General features: G+C 37.0%; 1 protein-coding gene across 1 annotated transcript in view; it reads left to right on the top strand.

Annotated features, from left to right (window-relative positions):
• The window catches only part of IL1RAPL2 (interleukin 1 receptor accessory protein like 2), a 610158-nt gene that overhangs the window by 208724 nt on the left and 376923 nt on the right, over positions 1–24511 (top strand). The gene's annotated exons all lie outside the window — the stretch shown is intronic.

Below are 24511 nucleotides of genomic sequence, written 5' to 3'. Positions count from 1 at the left end.
TCTCCATCCTTCTATCTATATCTGTACATAGATGGCTGGAATGATGTTTAATAAATATTGATAAAATGTTTCTGAGTGGTAAGATTTTGTGTAGTAATATTTGTTGTTTAATTTCTTTTTTGTGCTTTTCTATATTTTATCAATTTTTGTCATATGGTTTCTATAAAATAATGAGTTCATTATTGTTTCAAAACATTGTTTTAATGTGGTAACATGGCATCTTGTTGTAGTAGACAGAACAGCATCCACCATCTCACCCCAAAAGTTGTCCAAATCCTAGTCCCTAGAGCATGTGAATGTGTTCGGTTACATTGTAATGGGGGAGTTAAAGTTGCAGATGAAGTTAAGGTTGAGGACCTTGACAAGATCAAGGTGACCTTGAGATGGGAGATTTTATTGGACTATCCAGGTGGGCCCATTATAATCACAAGGGTCCTTATACAAGGGAGAAAAAGCAGAAAAGATCCAAAAAGATGAAAGCATGAGAGAGACAAAGCCCAATATTGCTGGCTTTAAAGGTGAAACAATGGGACTATGAGCCAAGGCATGCAGTGGCTTCCAGAAGCTGGGAAAGGCAAGGAAATAGATAGTCCCCTTGAACCTCTAGAACGATTACAACCCTACATCTTGATTTTAGCCCGTCAAAACCTGTGTTGGAATTCTGATCTACAGAACTGTAAAATAATAAATTTGCTTTGCTTTAAGCCACTAAGTTTGTGGTAATTTATAACAGCAGCCATAGGAAATGAATACACTTGCTTTCACCTATTCTTTTCTAATTTATTCTTTATACAGCAACCAGAGTGAACTTTATAGACCTGCATTATATAGTACAGTAGCCACAGGCCACATGTGGCAAATGATCACTTGAAATGTGACTGGTCTGAAATGAGGTGTATTGTATGGTAAAAATTGTACTCAATTTTGAAGATGTAGTAGAAAAAGTGTAAAATATCTCATTAATGATTTCTTACATTGATGTATTGAAATGGTAATACTTTGGAAATATTGGTCTAAACAAAATACAATATCGAAATTAATTTCATGTGTTTTTTTAAATTTATTTGACAGACAGAGATCACAGGTAGGCAGAGAGGCATGCAGAGAGAGGAAGGAAAGCAGGCTCCCTGCTGAGCAGAGAGCCCAATGTGGGGCTGGATCCCAGGACCCTGGGATCATGACCTGAGCCGAAAGCAGAGGCTTTAACCCACTGAGCCACCCAGGCACCCCAATTTCATGTGTTTTATTTTACTTTTTTAATGTGCTTATTAGAAAATTTTACATACATGAGTCACATTATATTTCTATTAGCACTGATAATAAGTTAATAAGATACTCTCATTTCCCCGGTTAAAACCCTTTACTAGTTTCCCACTGTGGAGTATATGTCAAATTCTCTAATTTGAATTTATAAGATCCTGAATAATTTAGCATCTGATACCAGTCTAGGTTTATCTTTTGCCTCTTCCATTCCCTTCTAATGGGCCAAGCCTCTTTTTCTTTCTTTCTTTCTTTCTTTCTTTCTTTCTTTCTTTCTTTCTTTCTTTCTTTCTTTTAAGGATTTTATCTATTTATTTGACAGAGAGAGAGATAGCAGGAGCAGGAACACAAGCAGGGGGAGTGGGAGAGGGAGAAGAAGGCTTCCTGAAATGCGGGGAGCCTGATGTGGGGCTCAATCCCCGGACCCCGAGATCACAACCCGAGCCATAAAGACTGAGCCACCCATGTGCCCCGGGGCCAAGTCTCTTTCTGCCTCAGGACCTTTGCACATGTTATTTGCTGAGCCTGGAAAACTCTTCCTCTTGCTCTTTATCTGACTAAAAACTTCCTTTCTTTCCATTTCAGCTCAGGTCTACTCAGAATTTCTCAGGCCTTCCATCGTAAACTAGGTCCACTGTGTTCACCATTCATAGCACCCTGAAATTTTTCATAATGGCTCTTTTTACAGGCTGTAGTGATAACTTTATTTGCTTATTTCAAAAATTCTCTTTGAAAATGATAAACTCAATATACTTTCTTTTTTAACCACTGTATACTTAAGGCTGGGCAAGGTATAGATGCTCAGTAAATATTTATTAAATGAATGTAGAATGATCAAAAGAGATAATGTCTATGCAAGCACTTTGTCAACTATAATGTATATACATGTAATAGTTTTACATTAGTAACAGTAATAGGAAGAGATGGAGGAAGTTGGGAAGGAAGAAGAAGAAGAGAAGAAATTTAGTAGTCTTAAAGTCTTTGCCTTGCATCAAATTTTAAATAGATTTTCTTGGTATCTTGGGTTATATCTTCAAATCATTAGGGATAAATAGCACAGTAGGCAGCTATAGTACACTGCCTTTTAAAAAGGCTTGTATTTTCAAAGACATATATTTTCCTTAGAGGAAGTTTTTGTTTTTTTTTTAAGATTTTATCCATTTATTTGACAGACAGAGATCACAAGTAGGCAGAGAGGCAGGCAAAGAGAGAGAGGAAAGCAGGCTCCTTGCCAAGCCGAGAGCCTGATGCAGGGCTCAATCCCAGGACCCTGAGATCTGACCTGAGCTGAAGGCAGAGGCTTAACCCGCTGAGCCACCCAGGCTCACCTCCTGAGAGGAAGTTTTTATAGAAGTTCTTCTTAAATGTCTTCCTTCTTTAATTTCTTCTTTCTTACTAAAGAATTCTTATACAAAGTTCACAAAACTGCTTGCCAGTGACTCAGATTCCTACATGCCTTCTCTAAATCATATATTTCTATTTCTTCAGTGGAAGACACCATGGAATGGAGCAGGAGTGGTGGAGAAAATAAAAAACAACATTGGGAATATTTCAGTAATAGTTTTCATATAGTAGAAATCAGAACAAATATGAATCAATGATGGAAATATTTCTACCATCCATTCATTTCTTTTGGTTTCCTACATGTTTGGTTTTGCCTGTTCCTCTTATCCCACAACCTATTACTCATTTCAACAACTAAACATATCACTTGTGATTCCACCCACCAGTGCTTTTTGATTGAATTCAGTTGGAATGGTTGAACTGGTAGCCTTGGGTAAATACACTGAGGGTGTGGGAAAGACTTTACAAGCCATTGTAATGAGCAGTAGGGCATGAGTCACAATTTTTTTGCCTAAAATAAACTGAATGCTGGAGAAGATAAAATTTTGGGGAGCTTCATGAAGCCCCAAATATATCTAAAGGCATTTTGCAATGACCATATTAGGGCCTTGTGCAATTCATCATATTTAGGAGAGTAGGTGCAGTAGTAACAAATATTTGCACAGATTCACTATTAGTACTCTAGGTGAAGCTGTCCAAAGATATGTCTGCTTGAGACTGTTAGTTTTTGCAACACCAAAATGAAATAATATGTCCCTTAGTCTAATGTTCTGCAGTATTGCTATGACCAAGTACAATTGCACTGTGCCTCCTTTATATTTTTTCTTATAAGAAATTTCTTTTTTTCACTGACAAAATCAGAGTTTAAGTTTAGCCTTTCTTAAATGACCTTAAAGTAAATTTTCCTGCTTTCTACCTTTTCAACAATAGTTTCTGACTGAAAGTTAACCTTCTCATTAGCATTTTAATAGACCCAAAAGCCTACCTTGTACTTTGTAGCACATTACAATCTACATTTAAATGGGAATGTTGTAAAAGAGCAACATAAAAATTTCCTATGTTAGAAAAGTTGTTTTTCTGGGTTTTGTTTTTATGTTTTCCTATGGCAAAATCTCTATATTTTAGACAAAGATTGAGGATGCTCTTTTTGAAGTCTTTGAATTAATTCTGAAGAAACAGTTATCAGAACCAATCTCCTACAATTAATAAGAACATCCTAATTTGATATTTGAAAAATAATACTGAAGAATTGATGCTTTCAAAATCAAGATTGATCTGCTCATTTCAAATTTCAAAAAAGGCATACTAAAACATTTTACCTTGCATTTATTAGATATAACTTGATAGATTGATAGATTGGATAATCAGAATTAAGGCTGTTTTGAATAATGGGAATATATAACTATTATAAGATACAACTTAACGCATAACCAGAAAAGTTCTATTTCATGATACCTGGTATTGTTTGCCTTAAAAATCTCTCTTTTGCCACCACCTTTGTCTTTACCCATACACATATGTCAATTATAACTCTATTATAACACTACAGTTTCTCCCATCTCTGCCTCTGTTCTTTATTCAATCATGGTGCTTCCGATAAGACTGCCTGAGTTCAAACCCTTTTCATCTCTTACTAGCCATGTGGCCTTGGCATGTCACCCAAACTTTCTGTATTTAGAGAAAGTTTCTTTAACTCTATCTGTATCTGTACCTGTAAAGTGAGGATAATGATGGTACTACATGGAATTGATGAAGTTCTAGAACCTAGGTGAGGTTTGGTGGGCTGGGGTCCGGAGCCGATGACCAAGAAAGAATTCTTGAGACATCTTTGGTGCAAAATGGTGGTTTATTAAAGCACGGGGACAGGACCCGTGGGCAAGAAGAGCTGCTGCCCCTGGTTGTGAGGGATGGCAGGTTATGTACCCTGCTGTTGGGGGAAGGGGAGGGGAAGGGAGGTTTCAGTGGAGTTTTCATATGCTAAAGAGGGCCTACAAGGTGCCAGGATGTTCCAAGCCTGCCGGAGGCCTTGCCCTTGCTGCTGGTGAAAGACCCGCGGATCCCCTTACCCAAGAATCCAACACTGCCACTGGATGCAATCAGCAAGAGGTTCTTTATTGTTATGCAGGCGCCTGCGGGTGGTCAGCAGCTCCTGCTAGCTGAGCACACCCCGCTGGGGTGGTGCCGGGGGTTTTTATAGACAGGTACAAACAAGTTTTGGGTGGGGCACAACTGATTGGTTGACAGTTAGAACTTTTGAAAAAGGCATACGTGGAGTTTGCTGATTGGCTTTGGGGACCCACGCGCGCGAAGAGAGAGGCGTGGGAAGGGGGAACAAGCTGATTGGTTCTGAGGGCCCGCGCACGGGAGGAGAGAGGCAGGGAGGGGGAACAAGAAGGGGGAAGGTAGGAATGCCATCATGGCGTCTTCTATTATTTCTATAAGCCAAGCAGTTACAGAAGGGCAAAAGAGCAATTAATAAGCAATTAATAACCTAATTTACGCCTAAAAGCCAGCGGTTCACAGAAAAGCAAACAAGCGGTTAGTTATCCTATCTATCTTCTAGGGGAGGGGTCTTTCACTGGATCAATGTTGTCTTTAGACCAGCCATTAACATTAAGATCGTTGGGAGACTTTTTGGTGGGGTGTCACAATCCTGCTATCAATCGTCTTTGTTAGTGAGATTTAGAACATTTGTAAGCCAAGGGAGACTCCTGTCTAGCAGGATTGTGAGCTCTGCAAGTTAACTATTTGCTTATTGTTCATGGCAGTCAGGGCTGCCTGAGGGATGCTACACTTATGGAGAGGAAAGGGTGAAGAGGGGGTGCAAGGCGCCAGCTCCTGCTTTGTCCTCAGCCAGCCTCCTGCTCCCTCATCATTCCCCCCTGAACAATTTTGACCCTTAAATCTTTAAGGTGGTTGAAGGTGGAAGGTCTCATCTTCTGTACCTTCTTCCTGCTGAATAGGGGCGTAGAGCTGTCCCTACCTACTGGGGTCAATATTGATCAGTGGAGGAATGTATAGGGGAGTTAGAAGGTAATACATGTAAAGTGTTTTGACAATGCTCACAATAAATGTAAGCTATTATTTTTATTGCTTTATACTATGAATACTACTACTATAACTATTTTTTTTTTTACCAGCACTCTAAATACCCTACATTTATTACACCAGCTCTTTAAAACATCCTCCTTTTCATAGCTCTCCTGGGTTAAAAAAATATAGATAGGGGCTCTTCTCTCACTCCACCTTTGCCTCAGTCCCATTTGCTTCTGATTGTCAAGAGAAAGAGACTGACAATCTTAAAAGAAACATATCTTTGGCTCATGTAATCCCAACCCAAAAAGTAACATATTAAAAACAATGCAGAGCATCAAACCTGGTTCTTTAATTCCATTTCTTTCATCTTCCTAACATCTAGGCCACAGTATTTTTTCCTGGTTTGTTCCCTACCCTATGTCTTGCCAGTCTAGCTCAGTTTTGTAAATTACACCACTTTCTTCTTTTCTCAGAAGATAGTTCATTTCATTCAGGATTAACAAAAAGCATCTGTGTTAGGAAACTGAGAAGGAGTGGGGAAGTTTTTATAAAACACAAAATTTGGAATCATTGCCTCTCCTACCAAACAGAAATTAGATTTGCATGAAATTTTAAAGATTATTTATTTATTTATTTATCAGAGAGAGAAAGAGAGGTGAGCACAAGCAGGAGACCAGCAGGCAGAGGGAGAAATAGATGCCCATGAGCAAGGAACCCAATGGAAGACTTGATCTCAGGACCCTGGGATCATTACCTGAGCCATGTCCCATTTGTATAAAATTTGTGTGAAATTATTAGAAACCCCTGCAAGAAGTAGTATTCATTTGGTAAGCATTCATCACATGTACTCCAATTATTTGTTATCATATTTTTCTCTATCACCATAAGAGTTCCATCAAGGCAAGTTCAGTGCCTCAGTAATGCCATCTATCTGCTTTAGTTTTCGTCTTGTAAGGGATACTCAGAAGATGATTGAATGAGCAGATGAAAAGATGAAAGGATGAGACTTGGATCTTAACCTCAAGAAGCCCTTTTTTTTAAAGATTTTATCTATTTGACAGAGAATGAGAGAGGTAGCAAGTGAGCATAAGCAGGGAGGGTGGCAGAGGGAGAGGGAAAAGCAGACTCCCCATTGAGCAGGGAGCCTGATGTGGGGCTTGATCCCTGGACCCTGAGATCATGATCTGAGCTGAAGGCAGAGATTTAACTGATGGAGCAACCCAGGCACCCCAAGAAATTTATACTCTAGTAGAAAGGACCACCTACATATATAAATAGCAGTATCCTTACTGTAGCCTAATTTTTAGTCCCTTCCTTATCTACCATCCTACTTATTCAATCCACAGGTCACCAAGAATATGTCCTATACTCTTAAATGACCTGTACTTCCACAGTTTCTTCTGTCTAGAATACCCTTCCCCTCATTTTCTGCTAAGTAAACTGCTGTTCATTTGCCGAGGTATAACTCTAATAGTTTCTTCTCAGTTAAGTCTTTTCTGAGACTCCTCCCTAAACAGAATGAATACCTCTCTCCTCTGCCACTTGTAACCCTTTTAATATACCTCTCTTAGCACTTAGTACATTGAATCATGGTTATCTATCATAGTTAATAGTTAATCATAGTTATCTATCATCTCTTCAGCTTTAAGGTGAACTCCAAAAGGACTGGAACTTTATCTTACTGATTTTTGTAACTCTAGGGCCAAGGACAGTTTCTGGCATATAGTTAGTGTTCAACACATTGGGTCTTGGGATCAAGTCCTGGGTCTGGCTCTGTGTTCAGTGGGGAGTCTACTTCTCCCTCTCCCTTGCCCCTCTCTCCCACATGTGCACACAAGCACTCTCACCTCTCCCTCTCAAATAAATAAATAAATAAAATCTTAAAAAATAATGATAATATCCTATCAGTATGGGCTCATCCATTGTAACAAGTGTACTATATTAATACAAGATGTTAATAATAAACTATGTGTGAAGGGAGAACTGAAGAAGTATATATACAAACTATGTACTCAGTTTTCTGCAAACCCAAAACTCTAAAAAATAAATCCTATTTATAAAAAAATACAATGAAAAATAAATACCTGAGAAGAAAACTAAAATATTTTACCTAAAACTTCCTATTATTATGTGTGTAGAACTGGAATTTATTTAACTTTACCTCATAAATTTTAATTCAGGTGTCACATGAGCAGTATCTGTTCATGGTCTTCAGTATCTTATAGCATAGACCTTTGCAAATAGCAACTTGTCTTAAGGAAGGAAGACTAAAAATCCCAATTCTGCCTTTGAAGAAATGAACACAGATGCAGCTAGATACTGTTCTTCCTTTAGATTTTATATACTTAATATTTGGGGACCCGACTGTACATTTGCAGATAAGCTGATTAAGGCTTTTGCAGATGTAACAATAGTTACAATTATTATTCATATAAAAACATTTGATTTGAGACTGTTCAATTATGCCATGAATTAAGATATAATAATATTTCAGGTATCCTGCATGCAAAAAATTCATCATGTGCATTTCTAGATGGCTCCAGTTCTTTTTTTTTTTTTAAGATTTTTTATTTATTTATTTGACAGAGAGAGATCACAGGTAGGTAGAGAGGCTGGCAGAGAGAGAGAGAGAGAGAGAGGGAAGCAGGCTCCCTGCTAAGCAGAGAGCCCGATGTGGGACTCGATCCCAGGACCCCGAGACCATGACCTGAGCTGAAGGCAGCGGCTTAACCCACTGAGCCACCCAGGCGTAGATGGCTCCAGTTCTATAGTAGAAATACTTTTATTAGCCTATAGGAATTTAAAAATAATACAGAACTTGCACAGGGGCTTTTATATTTCTTATGTTTTTAAAATGGTATTTATTGTATTTGTTTGAATATGCAACATAAGCAATAAAACAAATGTGCCCCCTGGGGGAAAAGAACAAATGGCAAATTCCATTATAACAATTGGTTAGTGGACATCTACAATGTGTGACTGTTCAGGGATATTGTTTTGTTAAAATTCATCCTAAAACAAGTGGAGCAGTGCCTGGGTGGTGCAGTGGGTTAAGCCTCTGCCTTCAGCTCAGGTCCTGATCCCAGGGTCCTGGGATCAAGCCCTGCATCTGGCTCTATGCTCAGCAGGGAGCCTGCTTTTCCCTCTCTCTCTGCCTGCCTCTCTGACTACTTGTGATCTCTCTCTGTCAAATAAATAAATAAATAATCTTAAAACAAAACAAAACAAGTGGTCCAGTAGCCACAAATTTAAAGTCTTTTTATTATTAAAAAATTCACTGTTCTGGTACTCATTTTCATGCGGTTTGGCTTGTATTATCAATCCACTACTTTTTTAGAAATGTGATAGTGATAACCTTTTATTATTACTAGGTTTTATTTAGATTTTTCTGACTTTCCAGGAATTTGATGGGCTTGTGATAGAAATATCAGTGTAAAAAGCATTTTACAGTAATCATATACAGTTACTTTTAGTATTTGCTTTCATTCTATATGTACCAAGGAATCAAAGTTTATTTCCATAAACCTTCTTAAAAGCCAGAATTCTACTGAACTGAGAGTGGGGGTGTTGTTCATTGTTTTCCAGAAATAGAAATAGACTTGAATGCTACTATATTTTGGGCAGATGATTACAAACACATCCTCATGAGAAGGCAACAGATGTAAGGAAAAAGTGTTAGATTTATTTCAAACTCAGAGAGCAGTGCAAGTATCACAGAAAATTTGTGCCAATGATTATATATATTCTTCTGCTGACAGCTTGGTCTACAGAGCTGCTAGAGTGCAGCATCAGCAAGTCTAACCCACAGGCAACTCCAAACTGATGGATAATATTTGATTCAGTAATGAAATCAAGTAGAAGTTTTAAAATCAGTTATATCTCCTTTCATCACTTCTTCTTGTCATGTTTTTTATGGACTATACATTGGAATTAATAGGAAATGTTATCTGCAAGGGCTTTTTTTCTTTTTTTCCTTGTTGCAAAATAAGACCATTTGTGAAAAGAAGGAAATATTAAAAATGCATATTTGTTACTGATAAGAGATAGTATTTGTGATCAAGTGCTTCAGAATCTCTTCTACATTAAAAAAAAAAGTAGGTTTGATTTGAGAATATTAAACCCAGGTGTTTTGTTTTATTTTAAGTATAACAGATAAAAGAAAAACTGAATCTGGAAGACTTTTGAAGTCATGTGGTTCATTGATTCCCAAACCTATCTTCACATTATAAACCAACTACAAGCACTCTTTCAAAATATAGTCTTAGGCTCCATCCACTCAGAGTTTTAATTCAGGAGATCTGAAATGAGACCTAAGAACCTACATCATAAGCAAGCCTGGTTGGTACTTTTTTTTTTTTTAAAGATTTTTTATTTATGTATTTGACAGAGAGATCACAAGTAGGCAGAGAGGCAGGGAGAGAGAGAGAAAGAGAGAGAGAGAGAGAGAGAGAGAGAGAAGGAAGCAGGCTCCCTGCTGAGCAGAGAGCCATATCCCAGGACCCTGAGATCATGACCTGAGCCGAAGGCAGAGGCTTTAATCCACTGAGCCACCCAGGCGCCCCTGGTGAGTACTTTTAATATAATTGGTCCATGTAGTATTTTAGAACTACCGATCTTGTCCAATTCCTTATCCAATGTAGAATCTCCTTTACAAAATCCTTAACATGTAGTCATTTTAGTGACACAAGGCAGTCCATTCCATAGTTGGTTGATTCTAATTGGAGAAAGTTCTGTTAAACCCAAGTCCTAGAAACTTCTCCCCAATAGTGTGTTCCCAAAAACCTCATAATTAATGTTCCACAGTCAGTTGACCCAACAGGGATTCCTTGTCTTGCTTAGATAATTCTGTCTGAGGGACTAAGGAATGTGTTTATCAACAAACTAAATTATAATGCTAGTTACATTTATATTGTTAAAGCAAAAACATCCATAGGTTTATGCCCCTTAGTTAATAGCTAAGCTTTATTTTAATGTTTTCCAGCAATGGTTTCTAATAACAACTTAAATCCTGGCTAAGTATCTAAGATTAAGATTTGTCACATTAATGACAGCACCAACTCAACTGGAATTGGGAAGTTTGAGAATTTTGAGTGAAATGCCCCACCAACCTACTCAGAGGTATCAGGGTTACAGCTGGATTTAACTTCAGCCTTAGGCTGCTCCTGTAAAGAAAGAGCCCCATCTACTTCTCCTGAACTTCCTTAAGAAAAAAAGACAAGCCTGGGAAACCTATGCCAAGATAATCATACCATTGAGGATAAGAATAGTACACAATTGGGGTAGGAAGTGGAAAGATAAAGAGGGTTTACATTGAAACTATGCTGAGGTGGGGGTGGAGGGAACCCTCCCAGAAGCTAAATAATGAACAAAGGGACTGAATGTGTAACTGACAAGCCTTTTCTTTTCACTGTGTCTTCCTTCTCGGTACGCTTGTCTCTTGCTTGCTTCTGGGCTCAGCTCTGTCATGCTTCATGATTCTACAGAACACCACCCAGGGGTGCCCTGAGTGTCTTCTTCCAAGTAGCTAGCTGAGGTTGGAGGGACAGGTTGTTTACTCTGGGTGTCCATCCAACTGAGCCACCAGGGTAGGGCCACTCTAAAAAGAAATCTAGGGCCGCTCTGAGTCTGTCCTGGTGATGAACCACCATCCTCAATTCTAGAGTGAAGCCAACCTAGAAAATGAAGTTTAAATCCTTCAACCTTAGAGAGGAGAGGTTGTCACAACACGACCTGTAACTGAGAACAACAGTCTGACAAAACCATAAAGGGTTGTGGGCCAAATAAAGGAGATAATCTGGGTTAGAGCTCAAAATTTTCCTTTTACTGAATGCCCCTAAGGAGGCAGATGTCATCTCCCTGTGACCACCTGACTGACTTAAGATAAAGATAGGCAGGGGAAGAGGCAGATAAATGGACAAGTAATAAAGAAGATCAGAGTAGAGAAGAGTCAGGAAAAGGGAAATTGAAGAGATAGGAAAAATAAAGGGATAGGATGCTGGGAGCATTTTCCCCAGGAATTGTAAGTAATGCAGCCACTCTTTTTTTTTTTTTTTTTTTTTTTTCTTCCTAAAGCTGATTTCCATGGATAGGATTCAGCCAGTTTGAAATAAAATGATAGTAACTTTCTTTTTTGACTCAAATTTCTTTTTTTGCTATCTTCTTCCTTTTCTTTACTGGTTTGTGTGCACAGACCCATTATTGGGGAAAGGGGAGCTGAGCATGTGCTGACCTAGACTCCTCCAATCCCTAATTAGTCTCACAAGGTCTTTTAAAGACTGAAGTGAAGTTTTTATTTTTTCCCTTTTTTTGCCCCCAGCTTTATGGAGGTATGATTGACAAAAATTGCATATGTTTAGGATGTAAAACATAATTTTTAAAGCTGTATTTTTAAAGTTGGAGAACTAGAAAGCAGAGTGAATTTCTGCTTACTCTGACATCAGCAATAGCTTTCCAGATTTACTTTAGCTCATTTCAATAAAAAATGCTAAAAATCCCCATAGTGGTGAAAACAATAACATAAACCTGACTAAGTACAAGCCCTATGCTTGGAGATTAAAATAATTGAAGGGGCCCCTCTCCGTGTTATTCTCTATAATAGCACTTAACTATTTTTGTCATAGCACATATGAAAAGCTGTAATTATCTTATTTATTTTTCCTGTTTTCTTGTTTACTGCCTGTCTCCATTCCCTTCCCATCCCTTAGGGCAGATCCATAAGGGCAGGGGTTATTGACTGTTTTCTTCCCTTTTATATATATTCCCAGGGCCTAGAAGAGTACCTGTGTAGCAGACTCACATTAAACATGTATTGAGTGATTGACTGACTGAATGAATGAATGGCGAGGCTCATTGAACAGGCAGAACAATTCCTCAGGAAGCATTCAAACCACTAGCCTTTAAAAACCTGTGTTCTCTAACCCGTTTCCACCCCCTCAACCTTAGAATCTGCTCTCCCCTGGCCTTTCAACTCCTCTCACACATCATGTTCTTGCTAATTCAGGGTGTCCCATGTATGATTTTATTTACTTAGGATGTCCCTGGCTTGGCAACCTCTCACCCTTCGTTCTTATTCTAAAAGTCACCTAAGTGAGACTTCCTTTGCCATCCGATCTAAGTAGTATCCCTTCCCACCCCCCACCTTGTTACTTTCTTTCACTGTGCCCTGTTCATTTCCTTCAAAGCACTTTTTTTGGGGTAATTTGTGATTACATATCACAAATTATATGATTTGTGATTGTATGTGCTTCTTTATGCTCTGTTCCCTTATTTTGTGGTATCCATGAGGACTGGGGCTGTGTCTCTTTTTGCTCAACTCTGTATCTTCAGCACCTTATACCATCTTTGGTACAGGTTTGACAATTAAATATTTGCTGACTGTATAAGTGAGTAAAGAGATGGATAAATCAATTACTAGTATTCCTTTTACTATCCCTCAATGTGCAGACATGCCATCCTGAGGCTTGGTGTTTTAATAATATTCTAGGCATGACTCTGTTCTCCTAGCCCACATAAGAGGTTTGGTTAGAAAAGTCTTGATAACCTCAATTCCATTTTAATGATTTGAAATGAAGTTTACAAACATTATTTTGAAAGGAAGGAGTATAAAAAAGGGATACACTTTTGTTTTCATTTCTTATGCACCGAGTAGTTAGGGTCCAAAGCTGGATTCTCTTTATAAATATACTACACTTACAGCAACATCATATACCATGTTATTTTTTGTCACAAGCAGCAAATTCCCAATTGGGTGTCAAAGATCCCCTTGGAAATTTGACTGGCTGGGCCTCGTAAGGCATTTTAATTGGATCATTTTGTATTGGTTACTATCCCTGGGTTGGATTCCATTCTTCCTCATGCTGGTTGGGAGAGCAGGGCTTGTACAGGCTCCTAGTCAGGCCTCCTGCTGCTAGCACTAGCTGTTTCCCTCTCTCCTGATTCTTCATCCTCCCACCTGTTCTGAGAATCCCTAACACCCCATGACTTTGAGCAGCTGTTGTCTCTGCCTCTGAGTCAGGCATGTGTCCAACAGGGGGTTTATATAACTAGGCCCTGGAAGGGATTTTTCCCAAATGGAGCCACCTCAAATATTTTATTTACTTTAGGATATATCACTTCTGCCTTCTTATCCTTCCTAGTAAGTGTCATGTCTCTAAACTTTCTAGAGTCATGTTTATAAACACAACATCTGTGTATACTATATACAGACTTTGCTGACTTACAGCTCTTGGCACCCCTCCTTCTCTTATACCAGACATTCAGTAAGTATTGTTTAATCAAATTGGATCAAATCCGAAAGCTTATTGGTGTCATTAGAAGAAGTAGAACCCAAAGGGACTGAATTCCTAGGAAGGAAATATCTTCATCTTCTTGACATTTTAAGAACTACATTTGTGTGGACAACATGTTTAGGTGAGATTTAGATTATGGTGTAGGACAAATTACTAACTGCTGGTCTCTATCAGTAACAGGAAGTGTCATTTAACAAATCCATGACTGAGTTTCTAATTCAGTCACTATTGAAAGTATCTAAAGTATATACAAAGTCATCATAAATAGATGTAGATTTGGAATACTCCAATAAGGATTCTGGTTTTACATATTGAAATGTATGCCTTTAATATACATAAATTCAAAGCAATATAAGAAAAAAATTGAAAAGATAATAAGAATCATAAGCAGAACCGTTTGGGTAATGTTACAAGAGAAAGTAAAACTGGATCATGTAGCAACATCTAGGTTTCTCTATTTTCAAAAAGTAGTATCAGAGTCTCAAAATGAAGGCAATAATAATATCTAAAATTAAAAAACTTTAAAATATTTGATGCACTAAATTAATTGGACTATCAAGGTTTTCAAAGGCTTAAAGTTTCCTACATATAAGTACTACTTGTCTAAAATGTATGTGAGTTTTAAAAACTCCCCAGTTCCAGACTCCAGGGCTGCAAATAAATATGATAGCTTTTCCTTTCTCTGTTGAAACAGAATTTCACTAACTCTCAGTTTTATTTTCATTTCTGGATCATCACTTTGCTAACTCAGATTTACCTTGTCTACACTTGATCCTAGCCAAAAGACCGAGAAGCGATAGATTTACCTTGTCTAAATGTCATTTGTTTTCCTAATCTCTGAAGCAACTCCCCACACAGAGTTCCTGACAGCAGCAGTCAGCTCTGAGATTTCTCCTGAATTTTGAGGGCTCATTTGACTCCACCTTCACCTTACATCTGCTGTTCCTTTCATTCATACTTGCAATGAAAAGGAGCTTCACTTACCTTATTTTTGTATTTGGCAAATGATGCCAAACAATAGTATATATAATTTTTGGCATACATAATTGAGAAAGAAAGCAGAAATGAGTTTCCAAAATTTAGTCAATATTAAATCTGTGGTGTATTTGTATAGTCTCTTGATTTGGGCATGTCAGGGATGTAGTGCTCCTCCTATAGAACTAGCCATTCATGATTAACCCTCATTTACTCTCTTACTCCCAAGATCACTGTGATTTATGTAAAATGAGTTCAAAAAGGTCAGTTGCCTTGAGAATTCAGATCTGGTTGAGAGACTTGGAAATTAGGTGGAATGTGCGTGGTTCCCTGCCCACCCCCCCAAAATCTGAAAAGCCTATGATTTTCCTATCCCTGGAGGCAATCAGCTACATTAGATAGAAACACCTTCTGTCCCAAAGACAGAAACTCAACAACAGCTAGAAATATCTTGATCTGAAACAAAAGCCATTCTAGGCTTCATGAAAAAGCTTTGGAATACGAAAATCAGATTAGAATAAGAATCCCAGAATCTTACCTTAAATCTTACCTTTTATCACAGAAATTGTTCACTACTTGGCACATGGTCTAGTGCTATATACATTCTAAATAAAAATGGGATTACATAAATTAAATATTGATCAAAAATTTTGAAAATGAATTTTAAGTTATAAATGAGTTGTAGCTGAACCTCAGCATGGGCAGAATGCTGAATATTCAGGAGAGAAACATATGGAATTTCTGTTATTTATCTCTAGGAACACCATGAATGTATTTAATCAGTCTGGCAGGTGGAAGATACTGTCAAAAGATTTGATTTAGAGACTGTATAAAAAGGTGGTGACACAAAACAATGGTTTTCGAAATTTAACGTGCTTCACAATGAACTGCCATGCTTAAAAAAATGCAAAAATTTTGTCCCTTACCAAAGAGAGTCTCATTCACTGGATTTGGTGTTGGCTCAAGAATCTGCATTTTAACAAACAAAGCAAGTTGACCATAGACTACCTTTAGCAGCTAGCTCAACTATGCCCTTATAGCATGAAATCATCCATAGACCATATGTAAACAAATGAGAGTGTGTTCCAATAAAATTTTATTTACAAAGATGAAATGTCTAAAGCTAGATTTGACCCATGGGCCATATGTAGAATGCATAGCTTTCAGGCCCTGAGCCCTGGCCCAAAGGATTAACTCTTCTTACATACCTAAAACATCTAGTCTCAGAATTTTGTTTTGGAACAGGTTTGCAGTTTATGTGTAAGGAGCACTTATTGGTCAACTGTGGTATTGAAGCTCATTTCCATTTACTGTTGTAAATACGAAATAAGAGGGAGAACATATTTCCTTGAATTGTGTACACAAAGAATTGTAATGATCCATTTTCTCCAGAAAATCTTCCTGCATTAATGAAGCCCAGTCTCTAGTTAGTCAAAACATTTTCTTGCTTATGTTTTCTCCATGATTCACATTGGTAATTTTGAGTGCTTTTATGACAATAATATGTGGCAACAGGATTGAGTAAGACCATTTTGACAGAGCAAGGATGGAACACACCTGGCATCTGTACTGCCATTTCTATTTCTTAAACCATGGAAGACATTGCCAACTGTTTATATACTCTTTCCTTCTGTTTATTCTATTTGAGGGCACACAATATTACTTCTACTATATCTTTTTTAAAATTCTACTATATCATAAACTAATTCTGAACCTTTCCCAAAAGAATTCCATAGTATATTTTGACTGGTTGTCATTGTTTTCCTCTTAGATCATAACTATTTTAAATTCATGGGCTATGCCTAGTTTATCATGTTATACCCTGAAATCATTCCAGAAATACTTGTTGAAAGGTATATATAGGGCGCCTGGGTTGCTTGGTGGGTTAAAGCCTCTGCCTCTGGCTCGGGTCATGATCTCAGGGTCCTGGAATCAAGCCCCGCAAAAGGCGCTCTGCTCAGCGGGGAGCCTGCTTCCTCCTCTCTCTCTGCCTGCCGCTCTGCCTACTTGTGATCTCTGTCTGTAAATAAATAAATAAAATCTAAAAAAAAAAAAAGAAAGTTATATATAGCATCTTTTCTCATTAGGATGTCAATGTTAATTTTGATATCATTAGTATAATACAAACTCCTGATAATAGTTAACTAATTAAAGTGCATTTGAAACTATAAAAACTAATGTTGGCAATTTGGAAATTGAAGATGCTTGTAGTCTTGTTTTGGGTCAGATATCTATAAACTATAATATAAGTTTTGCACTTGGTCTTAGCCAAAAGGCCAAGAAGTGATAAACTATAGCACATTCTTCGAAATAGTGTTTTAGGTCAATTTGGGTTAATACTTGCTGTTAAAGGATTATTTGGCTTCACAATCAAAATGTTTGCTTACAAAGTACAATATAGTGTATAGCATTTAATAGACTCACTTGCATAGCATAGTCCTGACTCTGTAAACTTGTTATGTCATATGCTGGCTATTGTAGTAAATCTTGTTTAGTAAAACTTGAAGAAAATTACCATTTAACAAAAACAAAATAGTTTTCACAGGATTTTCAATTTTTCCTGTTACATTAAGCTCATGTGGAATATTACTGTATCTGACTATTTACTGAGTTTGTAGTCAGTATTTTATAGTTGGTAGGATTGGTTATAAAGAACCGTCTCCAGAAAAAAACAAGTTTCCTATCTTTATAGTTCTGATGTCTGTCTTTGAGACAGGTAAGAACCTGGCTACCCTAAGTATTCTCTAGTCTTGGCACTTTGTGAAAGCACACAGAAAGTAGGGAGAATTTTTAAGTGAATGTAGGAGAATGATAGATGTGGAACTCATGTGCGAATTACAGGGAGAGAAGAGACAGTGGAAAAGAAATGTTGGTGCAAAGGGGCTCTTGTAAAAGAATCTGAGGTTAAGAAATCTGATGAGAGTTTTGAGTATATTGCAGAAAATCAGATCCAGATGGTTTTTGGACATGCTCTGGCCAAAATTTGACCAGGCTTTTAAATTGCTTATTGACAAATTCACTTTACCAAACAAAGAACCCTCATGTTCCAAAATTTAGGTGGGCAGGACTAGCCTTCAGCAGATTTGGGCAATAGAGTAAGTATTATCAGCCTGTATTTTCTATACTTTTCTCATCCAAGAGTGTTCCCACCATAACTATCATATCTGGTGGTCAGTAGCCTTCCCAGTTATTCAGCCTCTCCCTCTGGAAAATCACAACATCTGGTAAAGATTTGGAAAGCTCATTTACTTTAAAGTGTTAATGATGGTTGACAGGGTTCAGTGTGTTTCTTTTCCCAGGGGAATGTTCTTTGGGTCTAAGAAATATTCTGTTTGAGCAATTTTGAATATTCATCAGTTATATGGGAGAGGTATTGGTGATATAGCCTACCTTTTTACTCACCCTGAAATCATGGCACCTATAAGCAATTGACCACTCATAAAGTCTGCCCTGTGGCTGATTAAGGGAATAGAGGTAGGGAAGTTGGGAAAAGTTGGCTCTCCCAGTGTTAGATTTGGCACCATCACTGAACCTTTTTTTATCCTTTTATTTGACACTTTGAATGTAGCTTTCTTGAAATGAAGCTCTGATAAGAATACTATAGAGTCCTAAAATACTTATCCCAAGATTTCCTAGAAAAACAATATGTATATTCTTTCTTTGTTCAAGGTTATTGGGAAGTAGGATGAGAGAGCATTCAGAGTTCAGAAAAACCCCTAGGATATAGATACCAATTATAAAGTGTCAGCCAGGCCTCAAGGAAACTACTTGTTACACCCAGGGAGCTCACTGATAAATAAAAAAGGACCAATTTGTTGTTTTTAACCCAAAGTGATTTCTCATCAAGTCATTTTATCTATCTCAACAATTATCTGACAATAGGTATAGTTGATTTTTTTTTGTCTTGGTGATGGATGGGAAAGTAATACTTGTAATGTTATAACCTATGCCTGAGTAGAAATCATTAAATCAACTTGAATTTTAATATACAAATCTATTCTTGTTTTTTAATAAATGGTTTGTTCATTGGTATAGAAGATACTTTATTATCCTTTTTATTACTTCTACATAGTTCAGGGTTTAATATTCTAGTCTAACCATGCTTAGTGGCTAAGCACTTAGTGGCTGAGCACAATATAGTGACTATCAGTGTATTTTTTCCCCACAGTGACTATATTTGTTTCTAGTGAGAATTGAAAATCATCAGCTATTTATTTACCTGGTCCCATTTCTCTTAGTTTATTAAAACTACTGCTCATGTTGTTTGTAGGACCCCTAGTTTATTTTATTGCAGCTAACTAAATCAACCTAAATGAATTAAATGCTTCTATTAGTTGCTACATCTACAAAATAAGGAAACTGGATAGGATTAATTTAAGGTACCATAGATAAGTCCTCCAATATTCCTTTAAGCACTAAACATCTATGAATATATGCTTGTATTGGTTCTGTAACAATAATACCTTACATCTCATAACACTTTCTAACTTACTTACGTAAGCCTAAATGATTCTTGCAATTATGTATTTACATAATTTACTAAGTTTCTACTAAGTGTCTGCCGTGTCATTAGTCTCTGGGAATGTAAAGCTGAGGGAGATAGTCCAGAGATTATTATCCCCATTTTAGAGAGAAAGAATCAGAGAATCAGAGAAATTTAGTGATTTACCAAAGGTTGTAGTTGTGGAGCTGAGACAGAATTGCAAGTATTTTGACTTAATCTTTTGATAGTTTCATTCTACCTCTTGTGTACAGGTACATGAAATAGGCTGAAATGTGAAACTTAACTATATGGATAAGGCACCAAAAGCATCACCCATAAAGGAAGAAAAATTGGACTTACTAAAAATTTAAAATTGCCCTATAAAAAACACTGCTAAAATAAGGAAAAGACAAGTCACAGAATGGGAGCAAATATTTGAAAATCACATATATAATAAAGTACTTGAATCCAGAATATATAAAGAACACTTGAAACTCAGTAATGAGGAAAACAAAAATGGAATAGACATTTAACCAAAGAAGGTATGGAAATAACAGACACAGAAAAAGATGTTAAATGTTATTACTTATCAGGGAAATGCAAACTAAAACCACACTGTACTACCATTACATGCCCGTTAAATTAGCTAATATTAAAAAAAATACCACTGACAATACCAAGTGCTGACAATGATGTGGAGCAACTGGAAATTTCACATAGAGTCTTGATAGGAACGGAAGATGGTTAAGCCATGCTGGGAAGTGGCTCATCAGATTCTTATGAAATTAAACATATGCTTACCATATGACATAGAAATCTTTAAACAAAAACTTACGTTTTCATAAAACATCTGTACATGAATATTTATCAACATTCTGCAAAAGGCAAAACTATATGAAGGAATAAGATATCAGTGGTTACCAAGGAGTTAAGTATGGGGAAAGAGACTTTTTAAAAAATAACATATAATGTATTATTTGTTTCAGGGGTACAGGTCTGTGAATCATCAGCCTTACACAATTCGCAACACTCATCATTGCATATACCCTCCCCACTGTCCGTCACTCAGCCACACTATCGCTCCCTGCCCTCCAGCAACCCTCAGTTTGTTTCCTGAGATTAAGAGTCTTTTATGGTTTGTCTGCTTCTCCAGTTCCGTCTTGTTTCATTTTTCCCTCCCTTCCCCCCACGAACCCCTGCCCTGTCTCTCAAATTCCTCATATCAGAGAGATAATATGATGATTTTCTTTCTCTGATTGAATTATTTCGCTATTTCACCTACATAATACCCTCTAGTTCCATCCACGTCATTGCAAATAGCAAGATTTTTTTGATGGCTGCATAATATTCGTGTGTGTGTGTGTGTGTGTGTGTGTACGCATGAGTGCATCTTCTTTATCTATTCATCTGTTGATGAACATCTAGGCGCTTTCCAAACCTTGGCCATTGTGTACATTACTGCTATAAACATTGGGGTGCACTTGCCCCTTTAGATCACTACATTTGTATCTTTGGCGTAAATACCCAGTAGTGCAATTCTGGGTTTTAAGGTAGCTTTGTTTTCAACTTTTTGAGGAACCTCCATACTGTTTCCAGAGTGGCTGCACCAGCTTGTATTCCCACCAAAAATGTAGGAGCGTTCCCCTTTCTTCACGTCCTCACCAATATCTGTTGTTTCTGGACTTGTTAAAACTCATTGAACTCTACATGCAACAAATGTTAAAAAAGTAATTATTATACATTAATCCTTATATCCAAGATTTAAAAAATAAGTGAGAATTGGAAGGCAGCTATGCTCGCTACTATACCACCAAAAATTCAGGACTTCAAATTATATTACAAAACTAGTACACTATGGTAATGACACAAAAAATTGACATTTACATCTATGGAACAGAATAGAAAACTCAGAAATGAACCCACAACCATATGGTCAATTAATATTTGACAAAGCAGGAAAGAAAATCCAGTCGAAAAATGTCACTTCAGCAAATGGTTTTGGGAAAACTGGACAGCAACATGCAAAATAATGAAGTTGGACCATTTTCTTATACCATACACAAAAGTAAATTCAAAATGGATTAAAGACCTAAATGTGAGACCTGAGACCATAAAAATCCTTGGGGAGAACACAGGGAGTAACCTCTTAGACATCAATCATAGCAACTTCTTTCTAGATATGTCTCCTGAGGCACGAGAAACAAAAGCAAAAATAAACTATTGGGATTACATCAAAGTAAAAATCTCCTGCAAAAAGAAGGAAATAATCAACAAAAGTAAAAGGCAACCTCTGGAATTTGAGAAGATATTTGCAAATGACATATCTGATAAAAGTTTAGTGTGTGTATACTAAACTTTAGTTTATCTATAAGTTATATATATATATATATATATATATATATATATATATAACTTAGAAAACTTAACACACAAATGAACAATCCAATCCAATTAAACAATCCAATTAAACACCAATTAAAATGAGCAATCCAATTAAAAATGAGCAGAAGACATGAATAGACATTTTTCCAAAGAAGACATAGAGATGGCCAACATACAGGAAAAGATGCTCAGGATCACTCATCATCAGGGAAACACAAATCAAAACTACAATGAGATAATCACCTCATACCAGTCAGAATAGCTAAAATAAACACAAGAAACAACAGGTGCTGGTGAGGATGTAGAGAAAGGGGACCATTCTTACATTGTTGGTAAACTGGTGCAACCACTCTGGAAAACAGTATGGAGGTTCCTCAAAAAGCTAAAAATAGAACTACACTACCACCCAACAATTATACTACTAGGTATTTACCCAAAGAATAAAAAGCTACTGATCCAGAGGTATATGTGCACCCTGATGTTTATAACAGCATTATCTACAGTAGCCAAATTATGGAAAGAGCACAAATGTCCATCAAGTAATGGATGGATAAAGAAACTATGGTATATAATGGAATATTACTCAGCCACCAACAAGAATGAAATCTTCTCATTTGCAGTGATGTGGATCGAGCTAGAGAATATTTTGCTAAGTGAAATAAATTAGTGATAGATAAATACCATATGATTTTAGTCATATGTGGAATTTAAGAAACAAAACCAATGAGCAAAGGGAAAAAATAAGAGAGAGTGAGAGAGACAAAGCAAGAAGTAGACTCTCAATTATAGACAACAACTGATAATTACCAAAGGAGAGGGATTGGAGGATAGGTGAAATAGGTGATTGGAATGAAAAAGTACACTTATTGTGATGAGCGATGTGCAATGTATAGAATTGTTGAATCACTATATTGTCCACCTGAAACAATATTACTCTGTATGTTAACTAATTGGAATTTAAAAAGTTAAAACAACAACAACAAAAAAGAAAATATAAAAAAAGTGAAGTTTTAATTCAGCACTATACGCTTCTTTTATCTTATTGGCAAGACTCCAGTAGGCATCTAGTCTCTCCTCAGTTCTTTCTCTCAGCTTTCATGAGATGGATTCTGAGGATTGGCCAGTGACTAAAGGAGCCATTGTAGACAGAATAGACTCAGAACAACCCTCTGTGCATTTCTGAAACTGAAGCATATTTGCTTATTTCAAATTTTATTTTGGAGAGAGTATAAGAGTATGGCATAGTCTGTGTGGTGCTATAGACGAATATATAGTCATATATATATATATATATGTATATATATATATATATTCCCAATACTGAAAACACTCAGATCAGGAAAGGAATCATAGTTGGAATGAAACGAAGCATCTTGAAATTTTCACATCTTAATAAAAGAAATCATTTAATTGATGAATTTATTACATCAAAATTCTGAAACTGTACCAGCATTATTATGTACACATTATTTTATTGTCACTTTCTGAAAGCTGAGTGAGTAGTTGTATTTAAATTGATTTTTAAGTTATTAAACAGTGAGATTTCTTTTGTAAAGTACAAAATGTTTAAAGCAAGAAGTTACTCATGATTGATTTTTTTTTGAAGATTTACTTATTAATTTGAGAGAGAGAAAGTGGTGTAGGGGGGTAGAAGGAGAGGGAGAGAGACTCTCAAGCAGACTCAGCGCTGAGCATGGAGCCCCTCATGGGGCCCAATCTTACAACCCATGAGATCATGACCTGAGACAAAATCACTGATCAGATGTTTAACTGACTAAGCCACCCAAGCGACACTCATTATTTATTTTTAAGGCCAATTTACATGTTATGTTTTCCTAAAGTGGGGTACATGTGTGCAAGAATTGGAAAGTTTCAAACAATGCAGAATTTATTACTAACTTCTCTTTATATTCTTACTGATATCAAATAGTTAAACATTACAAGACATTACAAGCCATACTACTAAGAGTATAGTGAGTGTCTGTATATTCATCATATAAATTCATGCATATTAATCTCAGTAAAAGTAATAAAGGGGCATAGTAGCAATGTCCACAATATTGTGAAAGTATTGTGGAAGGAGCCAAGATATTCTTCAACAGATGAATGGATAAAAAATATGTGGTTCATATATACAATGGAATATTACTCAGCCATCAGAAAGGTTGAATACCTACCATTTATATCAACATGGATGGAACTGGAGGGTATTAAACTAAGCAAAATAAGTCAATTAGAGGAAGACAATTATCATATGTTTCACTCATATGTGAAATATAAGAAATAGCACAGAGGTTCATAGGGAAAGGGAGGAAAAACTGAATGAGAAGAAATCAGAGAGGGAGACAAACTATGAGAGACTCTTGACTCTGGGAAACAAACTGAGGGTTGTGGAAAGGGAGGTAGGTGGGGGTATGGGGTAGCTGAGTGATGGGCATTAAGGAGAGCATGCGATGTGATGAGCACTGGGTGTTATACGCAACTAATGAATCACTGAACACTACACCAAAAACTAATGATGGCTATATTTTGACTAATTGAATTTAAATTTTTAAAAATGTGATAAAGGGGCGACTGGGTGGCTCAGTGGGTTGAAGCCTCTGCCTTCGGCTCAGGTCATGATCCCGGAGTCCTGGGATCAAGCCCTGCATTGGGCTCTCTGCTCAGCAGGGAGCCTGCTTCCCTTCCTCTCTCTCTCTCTCTCTCTCTCTGCCTGCCTCTCTGCCTACTTGTGATTTCTGTC

The sequence above is a fragment of the Mustela nigripes genome, chromosome X, assembly GCF_022355385.1.
Source record: "Mustela nigripes isolate SB6536 chromosome X, MUSNIG.SB6536, whole genome shotgun sequence".
In the NCBI taxonomy this organism is placed as follows: Eukaryota; Metazoa; Chordata; class Mammalia; order Carnivora; family Mustelidae; genus Mustela; species Mustela nigripes.
Note: the sequence above shows the minus strand (reverse complement) of the source record. Positions and strands in the feature narration are given on the sequence as shown.